The sequence below is a fragment of the Chelonia mydas genome, chromosome 1 (assembly GCF_015237465.2).
Source record: "Chelonia mydas isolate rCheMyd1 chromosome 1, rCheMyd1.pri.v2, whole genome shotgun sequence".
Lineage (NCBI taxonomy): Eukaryota > Metazoa > Chordata > Testudines > Cheloniidae > Chelonia > Chelonia mydas.
Window position 1 is genome coordinate 61018796 of NC_057849.1, and position 24713 is coordinate 61043508.

Below are 24713 nucleotides of genomic sequence, written 5' to 3' on the forward strand. Positions count from 1 at the left end.
CAATTTCATCAACATTGTACTCTTCTATTTCAATGGACAAAGTTTCATTCACTGGCACATTTTATCTTGAATCAGAGGAAATCAATTTTCGGCACCTTTTGAGATGGAAACTAATTTTATCTGAGTTCTGCTTAAGAACTCTTGACCATGTTTACATTTTATTTTAGGAAATTGTTTTCATTACTTTAGACTATTCAGCCAGAAATTTCCAACTAGTTGCTTCAATGTAGGCATGTCAGATAAATACATAAACTGTTGTGTAATAAACATTATATAGAATAGTGATATCAGAGCTCCTTCCCACCTTCCAGACATTTCTAGTTTCTAGGAAATCAAGTTCCCTAACAGGCTACTATTCTACCCACTTTTCTTTCTTCAACATCCAGTACAAGTTAATTCTGCCCATTTTCCACACTCCTTTATCCAATCATCAGTGACTCCATTCATTCACACTTTCACCACTGGAATTCTAGACAGTTTGAATTCTTTCATGTTGTTTCCTAAGAGGCCTAATAGACATAACAAGAATACTTATGTCCTACCCCGTGAAGTCTCCCCGTTTAACTTTATTCAAAAAAATTTTTATACAGATTGAAATTAGAATCCAGTGTTTTTAGTATCAAAAATATTTCAGTTACCTGCTCATGGAAATACTTAAAATGGCAGAGACGTTCAGAAAATAAAGAAAACACACACAAAAAACCCAAATAAATCTGTGATTTTTTTATTATATAAGGGAAATATTACTTTTTCTAATACCCACAGCCCTGAACTTTTCTACAATTGTTCTGGAAGAAACTACTAATAAAATAAAGCCGCCTTGTTAGACTGCTTGTAAAATTTATGGGGAGATATTGGTGAGCACCAGAGCTATGCACTGTATTCCAATTTAAATTGCTGTATTTCTATGCACTCGTTACATATTTATAACTATTCAGTTTTATGAACTTTGAGCCACAGAATTAACTGCTTTTGTGTTGTTGTTGTTTAACAATTTTATTGTTGGGGTGGAATAAGTCCAAGTTTTAGTTCATAGAATAAGAGATGGTGCAGAACAGTGTGTCAGCCTACAATAGTCTCCTAATGTGCAAGTTTTGGGCCTGACTGACTTTTAAGCCAAAGCGTGTGGCAGATGGCGCATGCTGCAGCAGGAGCCTCTGGGATGAATTCAGAGTGTGTGTGCTGCAATTGAAACTCTGCCACCCTTTCAGTGGGTGCTCCCCCACCTGCTATTTATCACTGGCTGCTCCATTGGCTCTTGTGGCAGGTGCAAAGGGAATGGTTGGGCTATGGCCCCACACACTAATTCTAACCCTTTTCAATAGCTAGTGCTTGCACTCCCCATTTGGATTATGCCCACCTCCTGCGCATGGCCAAGTTGGGAAACAGATTCCTTTCACCTCTTCTCCCCTCTTTCTTCACTACCAAACAGCGAGGCAGACTCTTAGCAGTATACCCATTGTGTATAACATTAGCATGGAGTGGAATTTGTTTACTGTCTTTAGCAATTTGTCATATCAAGACTTAAGTTTAGCTGTTCGTAATGTACTGCACTTTAGTGTCCATTAACAGAATTTCTGTTACTTTGTACTGTTAGTCTTCAGGCACTTGCTATGCCTTTGAGCAAATACTTGATAAAAGCACAACTGGTATTACAGTCACTGTGCTTTATCCGGTGATAAAATCTCAGTGCTCTTGGTTGGGTTCATCTGGAGTTTTAGAAGCCAAGTCTGGAAGGAGGTTATGAAACTTGCTAACAGTTGCTGCTGGTGATAGGTTTCCCACTGAAATGGACATGGAGTGATACAGACCACTGGTCTGATACCTCCCAAAGCACTGGAAAGAGGAGAGAATAAGAATCAGTGAATCAGCACAATACAGACCATGAACTACTTGTTCTGAAGATACAAAACGCCCTAAACTATGTTGCCTGTTTTTAGATTTTGCAACTTTTATTTCCTTCCCATTTTTTCCTAATCTCAGGGATTCTTTTTCATGCCAGTTGATGTCACCTGCAACCATATTGAACCTAAATATTTACCTATCTTGATATTGGGTCCTATCTGAACAGTCCTACTGCAAGAGCTGCAGCCATATATACTTTTATTTTTTTATTAAAAAGACAAAAATATCCTTGCTACATTTAGAAGTGGCAAAACCATACATTGTGCTAGGGAACAATTTATTTGTATTTGTGTGTGTTTATGGTGTACTGCAAAGCCAGTAAAATGCTTCAATCATGGCCAGGAAAAGGAAAAATTTCTAGGCACTCAGAGATGGGAGGGATATATAAATTTCCTAGAGAAACAGATAATGTATCTCATAGACCTTACAAGTGGGACTGCTATCAATGTAGGTCAGGTTTTAGCCATAACAGCCACGTCTCAAACCCTTTAATGACACCAACACTAAACAAATCCACACATAGAGCTTAAAATTACATTTTTCCAGACTATGCCAGTGACAATATTTTCTTCCCAAGACCTTTTCCACTGTAATGTGGTCTCATTTTTCTCTCCTTTCTTAATTAAGCTTTTCCAAACTCTCTGCTGCAAGAGCTTGCTTTTTCTGTAATGGTTTGGAGCAGAATACTGGATTTCATGCCGCCCATTCTTTAAACACAAGTCCTCTACTCTGGTCCAGAAGAGGATTAGTTTAACTCATATTAGCACTGTGCTTGGAAAATATTCAATTGGAAAGAGAAAGGGAAATTATGCAATTTATTTTCCATTTGATGTACGAACCAGAATTCATTTTGTCTACCTCTGTGTGATGCAGAGAAATTTCAGTTGAATTAGAACATCAGAAGTTTGCCTTGGCACAGCATCTTTGGGAAAAAATGATATATTTCTAATAGTGCTGCTCAGACCTCTCAGCTGGAGATGGTACAGAATGTACCTCACATTAGATCTACATTTAATCTAACTATAGTCTACTAAAATCAGATGCAGCATAAGTCATATAAGTGGGACATAAATAATCAGGATAGACAGCCACTTTACAGGGGCAATCTTCAAGGAAACAGTTTTTTCCTATTAACTTATATGATTACTATGTTACTCCAAAGGGATGATCACAATTGATCGGACCATTTTGTTGGGACATTTCTTGGCTGAATTACCATGTCAAATGTAATAAGACATGTTTTAGTATTATGGGAAAGGGTCATCATTTGCTTGTGGCTCTTATTGTCTGCCTGTCTCACCCAATGACTACTAGGAAAAGTCTAGTGATGTACTGGGGTTTTTTTATGTTCATTTCAGTGTTCTAATATTTCAGATCAGTATATTGCAAGTTAATCATGTTCATGCATTAAAAAAGGTACATAAAACATTACCATGATTCAGATGAAGGAAATGATTGCAGAGATGGTGTAATAAGTAAGTTGAGTAACATTTGTAACATTTGTTACACGTAATTTAAACGAGATCCCTTAAATGGGACAAAACTGTATCTTTCAGAGCATCCCTATTAAGCAGCGTCAACTGTACTTAATTTCTGCATCATTTTGAACACATACTACAGGGTAGTATTTATTCTTGAAAATTCCCTGTGGTTTAAATGAATGTCATGTAGTGTGGATCTCTCTTGGTAAATTATATAACTCTGGCCCCACAGCATGGAGAAATGCACAGCATGGGAAATTTACTCCAGAAACTCTGAGGTACACCTTGTGAAATTAGAACTCTGTTTCCCATTCCAAAGGATGGCTCCGTAGCCTTGTTGAATGGGATGGGGGAGCAGTGTACAAACCCCGCAGATCACTAGTTCCATTACTAGGATTGTCATCTCTTCCACACTGTTCCCTATATAATGGCACAAAGGCCCTCTTTGAGAGGGGCGTTTTCAATTCCTTTATGAATTTCTGATTGGAATTCCCCCAAGTCCCCAAGAAACATGCCATGGTGAGTGGCTGCTACCCAGCCCAAACTCCAACACACTACCTCCGGCCCCAGAGAGCTTCAACTCTGTGGTATGCATGCAGAGCAGTTTTGAAGATTAGTAGAGAGTGGAGAGAATGAATACTGTTGAACTAGCATATCTCGCTTTCGTATTCCCAAGATCAGTTGCATCCAATTTTGCTCCTTTCTACCAGTATAAGTGGAGGGAAGAATCTATTGAGATATCTTTTAATTTGGAGTTTCGATTACTGCACTCATCTTGGGTAGTGGACCGCCTACAAATATGGGATCCAGAAACATACAGATTATGACAAAAAGAGAAGGCAAGTAGCTCAAGAAAAAAACTATTTATTTTTTACCTATGTTCCATCTTGGAAACGCATTACCAAATGCCAGGTTTCAGAGTAGCATTGTGTTAGTCTGTATCCGCAAAAAGAAAAGGAGGACTTGTGGCACCTTAGAGACTAACAAATTTATTTAAGCATAAGCTTTCGTGAGCTACAGCTTACTTCATCAGATGCAAGTGAGCTGTAGCTCACGAAAGCTTATGCTCGAATAAATTTGTTAGTCTCTGAGGTGCCACAAGTCCTCCTTTTCTTTTTACCAAATGCCTATGTGAAAATTAAAGTTATCTTGGCCAGCTCTAATTACATAAATTGATCTATATCTTCCTACCCCAAATTATTGCCAACACTAGTCTATAGTATTGAATACAGGATGTATAATTATGCTTTGTTTTTAAATAGTGGCTGCAGCAAGAAAATATTTAAAGCAATTACATATTGTACATGTTAATTTACTCTTTGGCTTGTGGCTTTGGGTGCACTAGATGAAAGATACAGAGCTGTCTCTGGCCCTCTCCTCCTTTCCAGTTTTTTTAATGTATTGTGCAGTTTCTTGTTCATGTATTTTTGAACTTATATATGCGCTTGCAAAGCTATGCAGTTTAAGTGCCAGTCTGTGCAGCTTACCAGAGGAGAAAGGAAATAAGGTGCAAGGACATTTTCTGCCTCCAATAGGTTATTTGCTATGTGACAGACGTAGATAATGCATTTTGCAGGACAGATTTTCTCCTGATGTCTTGTAACTTAAATATGAGAAAAACCTAGAGACCACATTCAGAAGTGCTGGAATTTTGCTTGGTCACTAAAGACTCAATCCTTGAAGGTGGTGAGCATCTTTTGAGAGGTGCTGAATGCCCACAGCTCTCATTAAAAAGACTTTTGAGAGGTGCTGAGCACTTCACAGGATTGGGCACACAAATAGGTCCACTCTGCTTAACATATATTTCTCTGTTATGCAGAAACATACCCCTTGAGTTGTGTAATCCTCAGACCAGGGGGAATAAATATGCATTTGTAAGTATAGTACAAAATATTAGAATTTAGCCCTTAATGTAGCTAAGTGGCAGACTGTTATTTCATCTGAAGGACACAAAGCTCACATAAATTTTCCCATTCTTTTCTCTAATTCTGGAGAAAAAAAGCAACAATAATATTGTAGCACTTCACCATCAGCTATCTCTCTTGTTCTGTAAAATGTAACAAAGAGGGTATATATTTTCTCCATATGGTAACAAAAACCTTTTTATTCCCAAATGAAACCCTGAAAAGGTCACATTGGAAACGTGAGTCACAGGCTCTGTAATTCAAATGAGAGCTAAGTTTAAAAAATGATGTGTCTGGGGGTTGCCAAGTACCATTAAAGTCTACAGTGTTCGTTTGGAGTCAAGTAGAATAGAACAGGACCCAGTGGTTAATTGTACTTTCCTGAGCCGTGTATATGGATTTTTTTCCTACATACCTTTCCAGTACATATTACTACAGCAGAATTCTAATTTTCCATTAATTCTCTGTTTAGGGTTAAATAGTGTGTAAAAATCTGATTTCATGGCTTGGTTCTGACAAAAGTAGTTAATTCTCTAGTTTATCAATTATCATTAGAGAACTGTACTAACACACATTTTTATGACTGATATGCTTGAAGCTTTCTAATGAATATAACTTGAAATAATGAAAGTCAACTTATTAACAGAACCCAAAACCTCTATTATACAATAAAGAATTAAAATGAAAATATTTATGATTTCAGCCTCAGAAAGAGGACTTTGGTTTTGCTGTTTAGATCCATGTTGACTTCTACCATCCTTCCATCAGACATGTAGATTGACCACTGAAAAAAGGTCAGTCTTCTCTCTGGTTCCTTTCTGTTGTGGTTCTAGGGATGGTTTCTCCTTCAAGTAGTGTCCCTATGGGAGCTCCACCGTAGATGTGTCTGCGTTCCTGAGCTGCTGATCAGAGAACTTTGGTAACAGGGTCTGTTAGGCCCACACATGTGCTGTCTCTCCTCATGGTGTGTCACAGGGCTAGTCAGCGCGCACAGGCTAACCCTCCTCAGTTCCTTTCAACCGCCCCTGGCTAGAGACGGAGCCATTAGCAGTCCATTAAGACTAATTGTTCTCCTCTTTGCATTAACACTTAGTTTCCCTAGTTCTAGTTCTAGTTCTAGTTGTTAACTCTTTTTTCCTGTCTTTTAAAAAAAATTTTAAACCCCACAAACCTTTATTTTCTTCCTGCCTCTTCTCCCCACCGGGGATCCTTCCCCTCAGCAGGGTGTGCCCGGATCCCCAGGTTTCAAGAAGTACCGCTCCTGCAACAAGGCAGTCCCAGTCCCACGTGCATCCGCTGCTTTGGCGAGGGCCACATCCAACAAAAATGTACCCTCTGCCAGCAGCTCCCGCTGAGATCCTGCAAGGTTAGAGAGCACCGCCAAAAAATTATCTTCATGGAAGCAGCTCTCTGACCTCAACCTTCCGGCAGATGTGAGTCTTCCTTACAACCTTCAACTTCTAAGGGCAGTGGGTCAATGAAGCTGGCTGGGGACTACTCTCACAAGTCTGAAAAGAGAGTGGGAAGTCCCTTCAGTGAGCCTAGACGTAGCTGCAAGTGATCACCATCTCACTCGGTATCCTTGGCACTGAGACTACAGTTCAGCACCTGTGCCTCAGGGTGACCACCGATATCCGGTACCACTGACAGGCTCACAGACCCTTTGGGCATGGGCACCGAATCTTTGGTACCAAGAGACAAGGGCAAACACCCTAGGAAGATGCTCTTGATACACAAGTTGACCTTGGTACTGCCAGGGGTGGCAGCCTGCCCAGCACCGGAGAGACCAGGGCAGACCGCCACCACCAGCAGAATTCCACCAGACCAGAGACTTCTGCATGACAGATGCACCATGACAGATTCACCCCACTTCTCATGGGCAGTGGGTATCATAGGCTGAGGGAGGCTGTGCCTCCCCAAACAGCCAGGCATGGCCCTGCTCATGCTCTGCCCCCAGACCCCTTCCTGCCAATTCTCCTCTCCCTGTGCTGTGGCCCCAGCTAGGATTCAGGCTGGGTCCGTACCACCTACCCTTCTGGTGCTCTGAGGCTGGGGAGGCTGTGGCCACGCCCCCCCCCCGCCCGCCCTGCACTCCTGGCTCTCCGGGGCTGGGAGGCTGAGGCCACGCCACCCACCCTTCCCAGCACTCTGGGGCTGGGGGCGCTAGCCTGGGTTGGGGGCCGGTGGCTGCAGTAGGGGGGCTCTGGGCTCCATGGGGGTGAGAGCGGAAGGGGCAGGGCCTTGGTTGGAAGGGGCGAGGCTGTGGGCTAGCCTGCCTCCACTGGCGGTTCATGCACTGCCCATGCTGCTTCTCAGCACTGACATTGCAGCACCAAACCTTTACCGGCCACAGGGGATATCCCCATAATCCTGCCATGCCCCTCCACTGTCTAGCGTGCGGTTGGACAGTGAGCCAGAGGGGGTGGTCTCACAGTGGTCCACAATCCGCCCTCCTCCTCTCTACTTTGGGGTTCTTGTCAATGACTCTGTGGTAGAGAAGGAAATGAGGAGGTTTAGCCCGTGTGCGCTGACTAGCCTTGTGACAGGAGAGACAGCGCATGTGTGAGCCTAACAGACACTGCCACTGAAGTTCTCCGATCAGCAGCACAGGGACGCAGACACACCTACAGTGGAGCACCCATAGGGACCCACATCTCGAAGAACCATGTTACTGCACAAGGTGAGTAAATTCTGCTGTCTCCTATATCAGAGTAAGTATTGAGTAAATGGACTGAGACTACTGTAAAAACCAGTGTGAGAGGAGAATTTAGTCTTATACTTCACTCAGCCTCTGAATAGTTCAAAAATAAAGACCAATTACTCAGTGTTTGGTTTATTACTTATTAATGGCTCAATTCTACTTTTTTCTGAGCATGACCTTCGAGGACATTTCTAGGACCAGGACCAGTAACTGAGGTTGTTCAGTACTTGGCAGAGTTATGCCTTTTCTACTGGCCAAAATTTCTGAGTTCAAAGAAATAGAAGATGAGGGTTTGATCCTGAAAGGTTCTTAATACCCACAACTTCTTTTGTCACTCGATTACAGACATAAAAGTGGTAATTCTTCAACAAAAAAAACTTCAAAAACAGACTCCAAGGAGAGACTGCTGAATTGGAATTAATTTGCAAACTGGATACAATTAACTTAGGCTTGAATAAAGACTGGGAGTGGATGGGTCATTAATGACACAAAGTAAAACTATTTCCCCATGTTTATTCTCCTCTCTCCCCCTACTGTTCCTCAGATGTTCTTGTCAACTGCTGGAAATGGCCCACCTTGATTATCACTACAAAGGTTCCCCTCCTCCCCTCCCCCCGCTCTCCTGCTGGTAATAGCTCACTTTACCTGATCACTCTCATTACAGTGTGTATGGTAACACCCACTGTTTCATGTTCTCCGTGTATATAAATCTCCCTACTGTATTTTCCACTGAATGCATCCGATGAAGTGAGCTGTAGCTCACGAAAGCTCATGCTCAAATAAATTTGTTAGTCTCTAAGGTGCCACAAGTACTCCTTTTCTTTTTGCGAATATAGACTAACACGGCTACTACTCTGAAACAACTTCTTTTGACGTCAGTGGTAGTTGTGGGTGCTCAGCACCTCTCAGGTTGTCGTCACTGCTCGTCTCAGTAGATTGATCCTCAGACCTGTAGTCTTTTATAGCCACCCATTGCTGAACAGCCTGCAAGAAAATTGATAGAACTGAGAGGCAGATTCAAGTCAAAATTACTGACATCAGCTGTATGGTGGGAAAACATAGTATTTAGATAGCAATGGTGAGACCTGGGTTCTCTCTGAATTTAATGACACAACCATGATGAAGTGTCTTTTGCCTGATGCCACACATCTGAACACATTGGTGTTCAGAGTATGAATAAAGCTGTACTCTCATGTGTTTTACACTTAAAAAGGAAAGGAAACGTGCAAAGTGTCAAAACTAATAAAAGCTGCAGAATGTAGGATTCATGTTGCTAAGCATCACTTAAAGTGCAGTTCTGCTCTGAAAAGTGGCTGTTAATATGGCACTATCTTACTCAATGGATCTAATCCTTGTGTGTATTCAGAGGCCTTATCTTCTAATGCTACTGAGAAAAATAAGGTTTTTTTTTCCTGCATTTTATTTCTGATATTGCTGTAGAACCAACACAGCTAAGGGTGTGAATTCTGTTTCTTCTCACGTGTCAATAAAATTGCTATCCAAGGTCTACTTACAAAGCCAAATTCTACTTCAGTGGTGTGTGCTGCGGCATTTGAGTTGCACAGATATAACAGCGGCTGTGTCTGTATTTTGAGCTATGAATGTGATTTTCCCCTGCTTGTGTGTGCATACTTGCACTAGATTGATGAGAGCTAGTGTGAGTATAAACAGTGGTATAGCTATGGTAGCACGGGAGCGGCACCAGAGCCATGGCTTAGCCTGTGCTTAGTACAAATCCACCTGTAACCAGTGACTAAGCCCTGCCTCTGTTGGGGCTACCCATGCTGCCATGACTACACTGCTATTTATGCTCATGCTAACTCTAGCATGAGTATGTGTACATGAGCAGGGGTATCTCACACTCACCTTGTACTGTAGAGGTAGCAGAAGAGAGACTAGAAGGCAATGAGATTGTGCGGGGTTAGCTGAGGGCAAAATCTGAAGACAACAGAATCACACAGCTAGAACCCAGGACCTAATTTAGCCTATAACATCTTCGTTACTGGTGGTGCTGTATGAGAGGAAAGAACACAGGTTGAATTGCAGAGTGCAGGTTGAGTTTTCACAGCTGGTAATTAGAAAAGCCATATTTTGACTTGCAAACTTGAGCAGATTGATCCTGAAAGCTGGAGTCCCAATAACTCTGCCCTAAGGGAGGAAGGATGATCTAGTGGGTAAGGCACTGGACTGGGATTCTAGCTTTGGGTTCAGTTCCCAACTTTGCTATAGAGTTTCTGTGTGACCAGAAAGTCACTTAAACTTTCTGTGCCTCGGTTTCCCATCTCTAGAAAGTGGATTACTACTTCCTTTCTCCTATATTTTTACTTTATCTAAACTGAACGCTATTTGGTGCAAGGAATGAATCAAGCACAATGGTATCCTGATCTCAGCTCAGGCCTCTAGGCACCATTGTAATATGAAGAATAATAATATGGAGCTGCATTTTCAGAGCCTTTTTTCCATATAAAATGACTCTTCAATATGTGTACGTGTGCATGTGTGTGACAGAAGACAATAACGTTACTAGAGGGCATGGCACTCATACAATGAATACATTTGAAAACCTGGGTGAACAATGCATTGGAAGTAATTGTAAAGTCAAGCACCATCTGTGAAAGTTTTCTCATTGTCATTGACTAGATGAGAGGACAGCGGGAGACAAAGGAAAGGGGGATGGAACTTGATACCTCAGGCAAGTAATGTAGTGTGAGCTGTGTGGCTTCATCTTCATTAGATGGAAAAGTGAGGAAAATGCTTTTGGTGTTTCCCCATCTCTGTTACAAGAAAATAATCTGGAAGAGTCACACAAACTGAAGGAGCTATTTAATATAATTTATTATTTCTTTTATTGTTGCTATGAATAAACTCATCAAACAATAGCACAATACTCACGTTGCTTGCTGTTAGTTCTGCTGGGGAACCGGAATTTCTGACTTTTAAAATCCCGTCTTCACCTTTTTTCAGTTGCTACTGTAGGAACTTCTTATTTCCTTCACTATTGCAGTTCATTGATTAGAGATTCATTAGCAAACCTCATGAAAAGTGTGGTGGTTTCTAGTAATCGTCATTTCCATGTGTTTTCGGAAACAACTTTTAGCCCAAAAAATTTTAGCTCAAAAGCAGAGCAGCAGTGAAGCAGTGGTAGAGCACGTAAATGGAGCATTAGTGTAGCTAAGTGTACGTGGGTCCTTTCCCCAGATAAATAAAAAACAACACTACTCCACCTTCAAGGGTCAGAGAAATATTTCATTTCTATGTGTGTGTAGCAATGTCATTGTTCATATGCCTACTGGTATACTGATAGGCATACTATTAGAACTGGGAAAAAATACATAAACTTATCTGCTTTCACATTTTATTTCATTTGACTATTTTCACCCAGTGAAATACAGAAATCTAGACCATATAAACAGATCATACATGCTGTCAGGGTTCCTTCCCCACTCTGAACTCTGGGGTACAGATGTGGGGACCTGCATGCAAACCCCCCTAATCTTATTTTTACCAGCTTAGGTTAAAAACTTTCCCAAGGCACAAATTCCACCTTGTCCTTGAACAGTATGCTGCCATTACCAATTGATTTAGACAAAGAATCAGGGAAAGGACCACTTGAAGTTCCTGTTCCCCCAAAATATCCCCCCAAACCCTTACACTCCCTTTGCCGGGGAGGCTTGAAAATAATATCCTAACCAACTGGTTACAAAGTGAACACAGACCCAAATCCCTGGATCTTTGGACACTGAAAAAAAATCAATCAGTTCTTAAAAGAAGAATTTTATTTAAAAAAAAAAAAAAGAAAAGGTAAAAATCCCTTCTGTAAAATCAGGTTGGAAGATAACTTTACAGGGTAACAAAAGATGCACAAAACACAGAGGAATCCCCTCTAGCCTTAGTTTCAAAGTTACAAACAAAACAGGGATAAACCTCCCTCCAGCAAAGGGAAAATTCACAAGTTGAGAAAACAAAAGATTAACTAATACGCCTTGCCTGGCTGTACTTACAATTTCTGTAATATGAGAGACTGGTTCAGAATGGTTTGGAGGACATGGATTCATGTCCGGTCTCTCTTAGTCCCAAGAGCAAACGAACACAGAAACAAAGAACCCAAAACAAAGCCTTTCCCCCCTCCGCCCCCCCCCAGTTTGAAAGTATCTTTTGTCCCCACTGGTTCCTTTGGTCAGGTGCCAACCAGGTTATTTGAGCTTTTTAACCCCTTACAGGTAAGGAGGAATTTTAGGCTACTCTTATAGTTACGACACATGCAATACCCACTTCCTCCATTTGTAGCAGTGTCCAAGGATGATGGAAGATCCACCCTTTCCTCTTGCGGATGTCTTTTATGTAGATGAAAATGTGTTTCATAGTCATAAATTAGCAGAACAAGGCCTTATGATACTCAGTACGATTTATTTTGCTGTCAGAGGAGGAGCACTTTTAGGATTTATGAAGCATTTCATCTTTTGTTACTAAAGTTCTTACATAGTCTTGTTGATTCATTTCTAGATAAGACATTGACTGTGGTTGGATTTGAACTTCTACACCCACAAGTTGTAACAACATTTTAAAATACATATGCCCATATAGCACACAATTATTTTATAAATTACTATTTCAGATGCATCCATGTGTCATGGAGAAGTAATAGCAGCTTCAACATCAATAAAAGATCAAAAATTTATACCAAAAGAAATTATGACAAACTGAAGAAAGCTTTGTTATAAAATGACCACTGGACTCTAAGGCCCAGTTTTTTAAAGGTATTTAGGCATTGCTATGCTTATCATTGGAATGCCTAACTGATTTAGGAGCCTAAATATCATTTTCAAAGGGGATTGGGGATGTAGGGGCCTAAACCCTATCAACTGTTAATGGGATTTTAGTACCTAAGTGCCTAAATCCTGATTGAAAATGAAATTTGGGTTCCTAAATCAGTTAGATGTTACGACACTGATTACAGCAATGCCTTAATAATTGTAAAAATCTGGGCCTGATTCCTTGGAGAAGGAATGTTCATGATCTTGTTATGGTGGTGGAGCATTGGTGCTGCACAGCATCCAATTCATTTTGCTCTGCTGAACAGGGAGTGAGGCACTGAAAGTCACTCGTAAAATACAAGATATTTCACAGACAAGGTGAGTGAGGTAATATCTTTCATTGGACCACCGTCTCTTGGTGAGAGGGACATGTTTTTGAGCCACACAGAGCTCCTCTGGGAAACATACTCCCAGCATTACAGCAAAATGCAAGGTGGAAAACATTGTTTAGCATAAGTAGTTAGCATGTATTGTAAGGAACCATGCAAAGTAGAGTGTTCTGTTAAAACTTCTGGAGGCGCAGGACAAAATGAGGAAGTTAGTGGGTTACAGATTATTGTAATAAGCCATAAATCTAGTGTCTCTCTTCAATCCATGAATAGGGTGTGTTCACACAGCAAAGAAAAACCTATGGCTGGCCTCTGCCAGCCAACCTGAGCTGCGGGGCTGTTTCATTCCTGTGTAGACTTCTTGGCTTGGGATGAAGCCCTGGCTCTAGGCTCCTGTGGGGTGGGAAGGATCCAAAGTAAGGTTGCCAACTTTCTCATTGCAGAAAACCAAACACCCTTGCCCCCCTACCCCTTCTCCAAGGCCCCGCCCCCCACTCACTCCATCCCCCTCCCCCCATTGCTCGCTCTCCCCCACCCTTGTTCATTTTCACCGGGCTGCAGCAGGGAGCTGAGGTGAGGGAGCGGGTGAGGGCTCCGGCTGGTAGTGTAGGCTCTGGGGTGGGGCCAGAAATGAGGGGTTCAGAGCATGGGAGGGGGCTCCGGGCTGCAGCAGGGGGGTTGAGGTGCAGGAGGGGTGAGGAGTGCAAGGTCTGGGCTGCGCTTACCTCAGGCAGCTCCAGAAGCGGCGGCAGATCCCTCTGGCTCCTAGGCAGAAGCATGGCCAGGTGGCTCTGTGCGCTGCCCCCACCTGCAGGCGCCACCCCTGCAGCTCCCATTGGTCAGGAACCACGGCCAATGGGAGCTGCAGAGTTCGCATTCAGGGCGGGGATCATCATGTAGAGCCCCCTGGCTGCCCCTGCACCTAGGAGCTGGACATGCTTGCCACTTCCAGGAACCATGGGGGTCCCAGAGCTCAGTCTCCAGCCTGAGCTCGGAAGTTTACACAGCAATGAAACAGCTCTGTAGCCCAAGCCCTGCGAGCCTGAGTTGGCTGGCACAAGCCAGCTGCGGATTTTTCTTTGCTGTGTAGACAGACCCTTAGTGTCTAGCAGAGTTATGAATTTAAGCTCCCAGGCTCATCTTTTGAAAGTGTTGTGTAGGATTTTCTTTGAGGATGAGCACTGATAGGTCAGCTATACAGTGATCGCTATGTGAAAAGTATTCACCCACAGGTGATTGGGTATTCTTGTCTTTTATCATTTTCTTGTGTGGGTTCAGTCGAGAGCATAGTGATTGTCTGGTGTCACTGAATGCAACATATTTTACAAAAACTTGTAGACTAGCTCCAATTCATTAGACATCTTTAATTCCTAGTCTGGGCAATGGCTTTCACCGCAAGGGGAACTAGAAAATGATACCAAAATAAAATCCCCATCAGTTGCCCAGGTACCCATTAAATGTACCCGTTCTGTGGGTGAGTCAGACACATTTTTCTAACTATCCTCTGTGATAGTCATTTGCAGGGTTCGTGCAGTGTGAGAGGCAGGAAATCCAGCAGGTATGGTTATGTAGAAATCAAAGTAAAGTTTCTTTTCATGTTTGCATTGTTCAGTATTTTATACGTCAAATTTTAAAGCTCAGTAAAAAGTAAAAGAATGCATTAGTGCTTCCAAGAAAAACTGTTCTATATGTTTGGCGCAAAGTGACCCGCCTGCTAGCAGAGAGGCCAACAACTGAATAAAGAAGAGAGATCGCTTCCTTTCCGAGAGGATAAATTGGCATTCTCTGGATTTTATGAAAGTTTGTGTCCCCAAGACCTCAGTAGAATGGTATTCTGCATTACAATAGCTGGATCTGAAAAAAAGAAGGAAAGATCATTTTTTTTTCATTTTACTTCAGGACATTAAAATATCCAACTCAGATGTTTTTCTGGATAACTTAATTGCCATTTAGGAGTCAAAATACAGTGTCCTGTTGTTTTGTTTTTGTTTTTTTTACAGTTGAAATGATTACATGAGTGTTCTTACATATGAAAGTGTGTTTTGGGTGAGAATCAATCCCTCAGGACTCAGGAAATTGTAAAAGTCAAGGGCTTCGCCACATTAATTTGCTTAGTTTGCATATCCTGTATATTTTATGGTATAGATAAAATAAACAGTAAAACATTAAAGTTTATATTTATTAAGAAAAAAAGAGAAAATAATACAGGTTTCAGGGTAGCAGCCATGTTAGTCTGTGGCACCTTAGAGACTAACAAATTTATTTGAGCATAAGCTTTCATGAGCTACAGCTCACTTCATCGGGTGCATTCAGTGGCAAATAGTACGTGTGTTTAATGCAGCTGAGTATTAAGAACTATTACTTTGGAATTTTGGGGGGATTCTGTGTTTGATTTTTTTGTCCTTAACATTGAATTAATATTGGGTTTCTTCTTTTAGCTTTTTTTAAAATAACTATAAATGCTTTAAAGATGCCTCAGTGGTGCTAAAGCACTTTAGGAGCACCTCAGTATAACTAAACACCTCACCACTGCTAAATCACTGTAACAATGCATTCTTATCTGTATATCTGTCTAAATATGTAGTCTTGGAGGCCTTATCTGTGCATGTCCAATGTTCTAGATCTGTCTAAGATAAGTGTAACAGGAAAAAAAAGGAATAGGAAATTTTAAAGAGTGTGAAAATGCTAAATATACTGTGACATATGTACCCCAGTGTAATCCCATTTAATTATTTGAGTTATTTGGACTCTTTGCTTTAGAAATACTAAACCTGGTGTCAGGTTTCAGAGTAGCAGTCGTGTTAGTCTGTATTCGCAAAAAGAAAAGGAGTACTTGTGGCACCTTAGAGACTAACCAATTTATTTGAGCATAAGCTTTCGTGAGCTACAGCTCACTTCATCGGATAAATTCAGTGGAAAATACAGTGGGGAGATTTATATACATAGAGAACATGAAAAACCTAGTGTCTTATTGTTATTTATTACAGTCAGGTTGGAACAAAGGAAATATTATTCCCACTTTGCAGAATGGGAATTGAGATACAAAGAGCTTAAGGCCAAAATTGTCAAAAGTATCTACTAATTTTGAATGTCCAACTTGAGACTTCTAGGGTCTAATTTTTCAGAGTACTTAGTATTTTTGTGTCACTTTGTATGATTAAAGCACAGCTCCCATTGACTTCAATTGCAGCTGTGATTGTTCAGTTGGACACCCAGAAAAGGAGGAACATGCAGTGGCCATCTGTACAAAATTTGTTTTATATTTTTTACCTAGCATCTCAAAGAAACTCTGTGTTAGAGGCAGCGACAGAATCCAGTTCTCCAGGGTGGAATTCAACAACCTTAACCACGAGCCCATACCTTCTCTTCCTGCAATCCCTTGCCTCATTGATACAGATAACAGCCTCTTTCACAGTGTAACTCAGATCCATTCAGTAAGCACAATCCATCCTGTGCACTGAATGAACCAGTTGTCCTGTGGGGGAATGGGGAAATATCTTGGGATTATGTAATTAAAGATTGTATCATAATACATATGCACAAGAGGGTCTAATTAAGGTTACCTTAATTCTGTCATTTCGTAAATATTGAGAACTTGACTTTGCAACCTTCATGTTCTTTTAATATAGTTTTTTTAAGATGTAATTTGCTAGGCTTAAAAAACTAACGGAAAGAAAAAAGTTTCTGCCATGTGGAATCATATTGGACCCACACACTGGTTAATAGTAGCTCTGACACACAGATCCAGAGCACAGACCTCTACCATTTGAATGAATGGAATAACTGGCGATAGTAGTAGGTAGTTGGTCCTCTGTGTTGGCCAGGCACTAGACAAGACACACATTTTGCCAGAGAGTTTCACAGATGTTTGCTAGCAACAGAGGAACGTTAGGATTCAGGAATCCTGGGTTCAGTTCCAGATTCTGGAGGAGAGTGTTCTCGAGTAGTTATAGACCCTTCTGCCTCTCTCTCCTGCAACTGACTGCCTTCTTCCCCTGTCCCCTAGCATGTCCCTCTCCAGCCTGTCTCCTTCATCCCCTATTCACCCTGCTCCTGTCTCATTTTCCCTTCTCTTCTCCCCTGCTCCGCTGCCCGGCTCTCAAGTCAGGATGCTTCCTCCTTTTTCCCTGCATGCTGCCTGGGCACCCGCAGTGGGGTCATTGAAAGCACAGAACAGACAGTCTCCATGCTCTTAGATCAGGTGCCCAGCACCACAGCAGATAGAAGGAGCAGTTGTAGCAGAAGTCCTGCTCAGCCCTGGGCTGGATGATGTGAAGATGGAGCATGCTTGGTGTGGTTGGGATGGAGCTGTATAGCTCATGTTTGCAGCAGATGTAATGTATGAAATATTTGCTGCTTGACTCTAACAAGCCTATGCTGAGCATGTGCAAACAGTAATTTTCAGAGGAGTATGATGCAGCCAAAATTGGGTGGACTTTCATATGGACAGAAAATAGCCTTTCTCTGACCCCACAGGAAATGCAATGGAAGAGAATACTATTATGGGAAGTGTTATTTACCTTTAACTACAAGTGTCACTACCGGCTCTACTTATAGCTATGATGGGGTGTACCAGGTGTTTGATTCCCTCCCCCCTCCCGAGGCCCCAGTGCTTTGGTGCACCACATTTGAAGGGAGTGTCCTTTGGGAGGGAAAGAGCAGTGAGTCAAGTTCTCCAGGAGCTGCCTAGATAGGCCACTAAGGACCAGCTGTTGGTGAAATCAACAAGAATTGGTCCACTAGCAGCTGGAAAGCCCATGAGCAGACAGAAGCCAATAAGGGACCAGCATGCAACATAAAAAGAGCTGATTGCCTCCTCTAGGAGATGGTTCTTGATGAATCTGGAACAGGGAAGGAAGGATCTCCCGTTTTAACCCAAAGGCCTGCTGCGTCAGGAGCTTAACTCTGGCTGTACTTTTTGGTTGAGCCCGCAAAAGATAGTTTTGTTTTACATTGTGGAATTTAAAGTCCAGGGTGGTGTCTACGCTGCAATTAAAAACCCGCAGCTGTCCCGTGCCAGCTGACTCAGGCTCGTGGGGCTTGGCTAAGGGGCTGTTTAATTACAGTGTAGATATTCGGGCTTAAGCTGGAACCCGGCCTCTAGGACCCTGTGAGGTGGGAGGTTTCCAGAGCTCAGGCTGCAGCCCTAGTCCGAATGTCTACACTGCAATTAAACAGCTCCTTAGCCTGAGCCTTGTGAGCCTGAGTCACCTGGCACGGGCCAGCTGCAGGTGTCTAATTGCAGTATAGACATACCTAAGGTGGCCATGCTGAGTTTGGATATTGATTGACAGCTTTAAAATTAAAGGGAGTTTGTTTTGCAAGGTGCTCCACTGGTTCAGGCCATTATCATACCACATACAATTTCTTTTCGCTGCAGTTAGAGATGTGAAAATAGGACCCAGAATCCAAGCAAAGATTGGCTGTTCATCATCTTAATCAACCCTGATTCATAACTTATATTTTTGAGGTCCCTTATCTCCTTGAAGCAGTGAAGATAGTTACCATACTGGTCCAAGCAGAAGTTGCTGACTTTTCACCAACCTGTTCTATCCAGCCTACTTTGCCCTGGTGCTATCAAGCCTTTTAGGAGTCATGCTAAGTAGAGTGCACAATAAAATGAATAAATAATAACAAGAGTTCCTGCTATGGAAGGTACTATAATTTTAATGGGCCAGGACTTGGAAATTCATTACGAAGAAAGGGAATGTTCTGCAGTTTGATTCCCTTGTGTGTGCTCCATCTCTCCTTAACAAATCACAAAGGCTAGGATCTGTTTCTTTATTTTTTAAAAATAAAATAACCAAGAATAAAGCAATGCATGTCCCATATGTGACAAAAATGTGTTACTGGAGAAGAGAAACATAAACTTAAAGGTTTCCATTTATCTTCATATTAGCTTGTGATTTAAAGCCAAATGACCACATCCTCTGTTTCTGGTTGCCTGTTTGCCAGAAGCTGGGAATGGACGATGGGATGGATCATTTGTTGATTACCTGTTCTGTTCATTCCCTCTGGGGCACCTGGCATTGGCAACTGCCAGAAGACAGGATACTAGGCTATATGGACCTTTGGTCTCACCCAGTATGGCCATTCTTATATTTTTATGTTCTTATGTTCTTCTTATGCACCAGCAGCAGTTTACTATATTTCAGTCAGTTACATCTGGGCAAACGCACTGAAGGCAATGGGACTGCACAGATGTCACTGAGGGTATACTTGAAGACAGCGGGATAGTAGATGTGTAAACGATGGCCTGATGTGATTTGCAGAACACTTGTAGCTGATGATAATGCTCAAGGAGGAAAAAAATCCATCTCATTTTCAGATCTACGTTTGAGTTTGCAGAGCTGGAAGTTAGGAGAAAAAAAACTTTTTCTTTGTAAACTGAGCACATTGTATATGAAGTCATTGAAAGACAATAAATATGAAACCACATAAAGACATTCCACAGTATAACTTTTCTTTAAACCCATTATACATGGGTTGCAACTTGATTTGACTGTTAGGAGTGCAGAAACCGCGGTATAAGGTTTTCAGGATCACCAGTCTTAGGCACCATGGCTTCCATTCATCTGTGTGTGTCAGGAATACATCAATACAGTATGCTAAACCAGGTGTAAAATTCTGTCCAAAACCTCCATTGGAGAATTTGATAACTTTGAAAGTCTCATGGATAGGAAGGACTGCATTTACTGTTGTGAAATTAAAGTGTATTTTAAAAGGGATAAAGTTGCTAAGTCAAATTCATGTTTGTTTTTCCCCTTCAGAATTCCAGAAGTGATTGGAGTATGCAGTTCTGTGGGCTTATCACTTGCCAAGTTTCATATTTTTTTAAATCAAAGCCCTTTTCTATTATAAGACGACTAAGAAGCAGTAGAAATGTCTTTTGCACTCCTAGCCACATACAAATGGCCCAGATTTAATTGGTCTGTGACAAGAAAGTATTCCCAGGCTGAAGTCTTCTGTGCCAAGTGTTAGTTTGTAGTGAATGTTTAAGGCCAAATTCTAAACCACTGAATAACAAGGTTTATGATTAAAATCCAGCCTTGATTGCATCAGTGTTGTTGAGCACAATCATACTATTTAGGGGTTGTCCACACAGGAAAAAAGCCTGCAATAGCTGGTGTGCACTAGCTACTCTGCACTAGCTCCCCGTGCGTACACTCTTTGGGTATGTGTACACAGCAAAGAAAAACTCACAGCTGGCCTCTGCCAGCCGACTTGGGCTCAGGGGCCTCAGCTGCGGGGCTATTTCATTGCTGTATAGATTTCTGGGCTCAGGCAGGAGCCCAGGCTCTAGCATAGGGTTGCCAACCCTCCAGGTATTAAAGATTAATCTTTAATTAAAGATTATGTCATGTGATGAAACCTCCGTGAATATGTCCAACCAAAACTGGCAACTCTACTCTAGGACCCTCAGGTGGGAGGGTCACAGAACTTGAGCCCAGAAGTCTACACCACAATTAAACAACACTGCAGCCTCAGCCCCACAAGCCTGAGTTGGCTGGTATGGGCCAGCCGCTGGTATTTCTTTGCTGTGTAGACGTACCCTTATTGCTGACTAAAGAGTGCCTTTGTGCGCATTAGCTTAATACACTTTGGAAGAGTACTATGCTAAACCACCTGAAGGCACCTTTAGTGCATAGTAAGAGTTAGTGTGGAGTAGCTAGTGCACTTTAAATTCACACCCTAGCTTAGTGTGCACTATCTTCCTCATGTAAATAAACCCTCAGCCTTTCCAGTGTATCCATAATCAGTGCATTCATTTACTAGCTTACTCATTTTTATAACAAGTTTTTTAATTCTACATTCTTGCTCTTTCAAACCCCACTAAAACCGTATTGGTGGTTGTTGGGTTTTGGTTGGGGTTTTTTGTTTTTTTTTTGGTTTCTTTTTTTTGGTAGTGAAAATGTGATACAAACATTCTGAATGTACATTATAGCCAATGTGCGTCGAACTGCTTTCCTTTTTATCTATGGTTACAGAAAGCTCATGTTGTAGTTCTGATAAACTGTCAATGCCTGTTGTCTGTGAAGTATTTTTTTTTCCTGCAGTGTTCATAGAAAAATTCACAGAATGCTTCACATCTCTACCCAGGGGTATACTATAATGCCTAGGTCTAGAACTAGACGAGTGTCAGTCATAAAACAGGAATGGCTAGATCTGTAGAAAGGAAATGGGGAGTGCAAGGTTCTGAAGACCACTTCAGGTGACTGAGGGGAAAAAAATCATGGTTAATTATAACAAATGCCACCCTAGAGTAAAGAAAAAAAAATGAGGAAAGAGAAGTAAAGATTTTTTCCCCTAAGATTTTGCTAAGAACGGAAACAGAAGATATGCAAGGTGAAATCAATTATGCACTTATGGATAATGGGAGAGTTACATTCAGAGAACAGACCTGGAGAAAAGCATGTTTGAGTGAGGATGGATGAAGGGAGAGGAGATGAGTCAATTGGATAATCGAAATCTGGTTGTTTGGATTACAGTATCAATAAGGGAGAGGAGTCTGCTCTAGAAAGGCAGGGATATGACGCTCTGGTCTTAAAAATAAGGGTGGGGAGAGTATCCAAGGGGATAGGGAAAGGGAAGATACAAAGGGAAGTCTGTCAACAGGGCTGTCAAGCGCTTTGAATTCCATCTGCTGGGAGAGCAATACAGCGGTGCACAGACAATCCAATGGTTAGTCACATTTCCTGGCTCATGAGCACTTACCATGCAGCCTTTACATTCTCTTAATATAGTGCTTTTCTGGTGGAATTAAATTTTAGTTTTTTCAAGCCCCACTGATAAGCATTCCCCATATGCCTAACTTCCATGCCAGTGTGACCTACAGAGTGTGCTATGCTTTGGCATAAAAGATATCATGAAAACCCTACTGGAACAGGGAGCCAGAGCCCTATTTAGTCAGGTACAGCATGTTCTGTTTTTAAAAATATATGTAGTTTGGTGCTTTTCTAGTACTTTACAAATTATTTGTATGTCCTAAAGGGTATGAAATAATTTGTAAAAGCACTGACAAGCCATATAAGAGGCTGACTTCTTGCTCTAGCAAGGTTTATGGTAGCTGCAATATCTCAGGATTTGTCTTCACATACAGTGCTACAGGGGTGCAGCTGCGCTGCTGTAGTGCTTTAGTGAACACCACTAGGCGGATGGGAGAGCTTCTCCTATCAGCATAGTTCAGTGGTGGGCAACCTGTGGCCTGCGGACTGCATGCAGCCCATCAGGGTAATCTGATTGCGGGCCGCAAGACATTTTGCCGACATTGACCATCCGCAGGCACGGCCCCCCACGGCTCCCAGTGGCCGCAGTTCGCCATTCCCGTCCAATGGGAACTGCCGGTTGCTCACCATTGGTGTTGTTAATCCACCTCCCCGAGAGGTGATAGTTACATCGACAGGAGACGCTCTCCCATCGACATAGCACTGTCTACACAGGGGGGTTAGGTCAGTATAACTACGTTGCTCAGGGATGTTTCACACCCATGAGTGACATAGGGCAGGTCTATGCTATGGGGCTAAGTCGCCCTGTGTTATGCAACTCCTGCTACGTGAATAACGTAGTTGGAGTTGACATACCTTAGGTCGACTTATTGTGGTGTCTACACTGCGCTGGGTTGATGAGAGAAACTCTCCCATCGACTTACTTTACGCTTCTCATTCTGGTGGAGTACCAGAGTCGACGGGAGACTGATCAATGGCCAATTTAGCGGGTCTTCACTAGCCCCGCTAAATCGTCCCCCAGTGGAGACAAGCCCATAGTTATATCAATATAGGTCTGTAGTGTAGACCTGGCATCAGGTGCCTATGAGGATATTACATCAGAGCGAGAGTGAATTGGCCACCTCAGTGATGGACATAATATGACAACTAAAGAAGAAAAATACACTTTGAAGTAATATTGCATTGAATGGATTTCTTCAATAGTCTGCTGAGGACTTCCCCACACATTAGTAAGGTTACTTTACTTTCACAGGTCACCTTCACATTTTCAGGAGAGGGGCCTGATGTTGATCCTAACTGTCACACCCTATATTTGGTGCAGCCTGTGTTTACCAACTGATGTAGAAAGGCACCAGTTTTTTATATTTCGTCAAGCAAGACAAGCCCACAATTAAGTTGTTTTTAACTGGTGTGTATTTATAAATTTCCTAATAGGCAATCTTGGAAAGTGTGAGCTTTACAGGAAAATAAATGGGAATTATAATGTTAGTCTTTTAGTCTGAAATTGTCTGAAATACTTGTCAATAGAAATAGTTGCATACATTTGTCTTCATTAATCATTTCAAGGTGTTGCACTTTGATGCAGCTAGTCTATCAGTTCACAGGCACTTTAATTTTCCAATTATTGTACCTATGGCTCAGAACAGATACTGATTAGTTTCACATTTTGCTCGGTGGGCAGCTTAATGTTCTTGTCACCTTATATTGAATTTTAAATGTTTAGAGTATAAGAGAATGTCAGATGTGTTCCAAAGACTTTTGGGTCATGCTCAGTAAGTTACTGAATACAGTACTGATAGCTTTCTGAAATAATGATGAAAGAACAAGGTATGGAGCCAGAATCCTATCACAAAGGAAATAATTCTTGTAAAACAGGTGTGAGTGATTTCATGTCTCATTCTGTTTCACATAAGAGATCTTAGGTGAGCATGAAGATGATACTGCTTGGGTCATATCACAGCATGAGCAGTAGGACTTAAAAAATCAAAGAAAACCGTGATTTTTTTCCCCCTGTATTTACACATAACTAAAAGACATTTTACAAACTGTCGTACTGAGACATCTAGGAGAAAATACACTTTGAAAAGCCCTAAATATATAGCTTAATTTTATAAAAAATAAAAATGTTGCTTGCCTACACTTTGTCAATTGTATACCAGTAATGACTCATTCATTCATTATTTTGAAAATTGCCATTAAAAAAGTTCCCTTCAGAAACACACAACAACACTGAACATCTGCTGTGTAGGTAGTCATTAGATCTTTTTGCTTTGCTTTTGGCTAATTGCCTGGGAGTGAAGTTGAAGCATTTACTGGGACTTAACTTTGTGCCAGTATTAGTAGTAAAGATGCTGTAACATTTTGAAAAAAGAATGGGAAATGTGAAGCATGTAGCCTCCCAAACATAAACTTTATTTACTGGTCTGTGGTGTAGTTTGTTTGCCTACGGTATTGCTTACATAACTGATAACAGAAAACGTATTTAATAACTACTCAGTGCTAATATGCTGTAGTATGGATGACTGCCTAATTTAATTTATCTCTGATTAAGCCTATTATGTTTGAGATCACTTTACAGAAGAGACTTCTTTTTGCCAGCTGTAAGCCTATTTGAATTGTAATATAAGTTAATAATGTGTGAAATAACCAGTGGTTCCTGCTTCTAAATGTTAATTTTACCAAATGACTTCTTGAGTTAGTACATAGACAGCTCATCCTTTGCAATGTAGTTAGTATGTTTGGACAAGAAGACGGCGTATTTAATAAGGCAGGGGGTCAGGTGAATGATATTTTTGCTGATGAAGAGCAAAGAACAACAATCATTGTATTGCTAATGGTGACACAGTGTCTATT

At 41.5% G+C, this 24713-nt stretch overlaps 1 protein-coding gene across 3 annotated transcripts in view; it reads left to right on the plus strand.

The window, feature by feature from the left end:
* ENOX1 (ecto-NOX disulfide-thiol exchanger 1) overlaps positions 1-24713 on the plus strand; it is a 509484-nt gene that overhangs the window by 216356 nt on the left and 268415 nt on the right. The gene's annotated exons all lie outside the window — the stretch shown is intronic.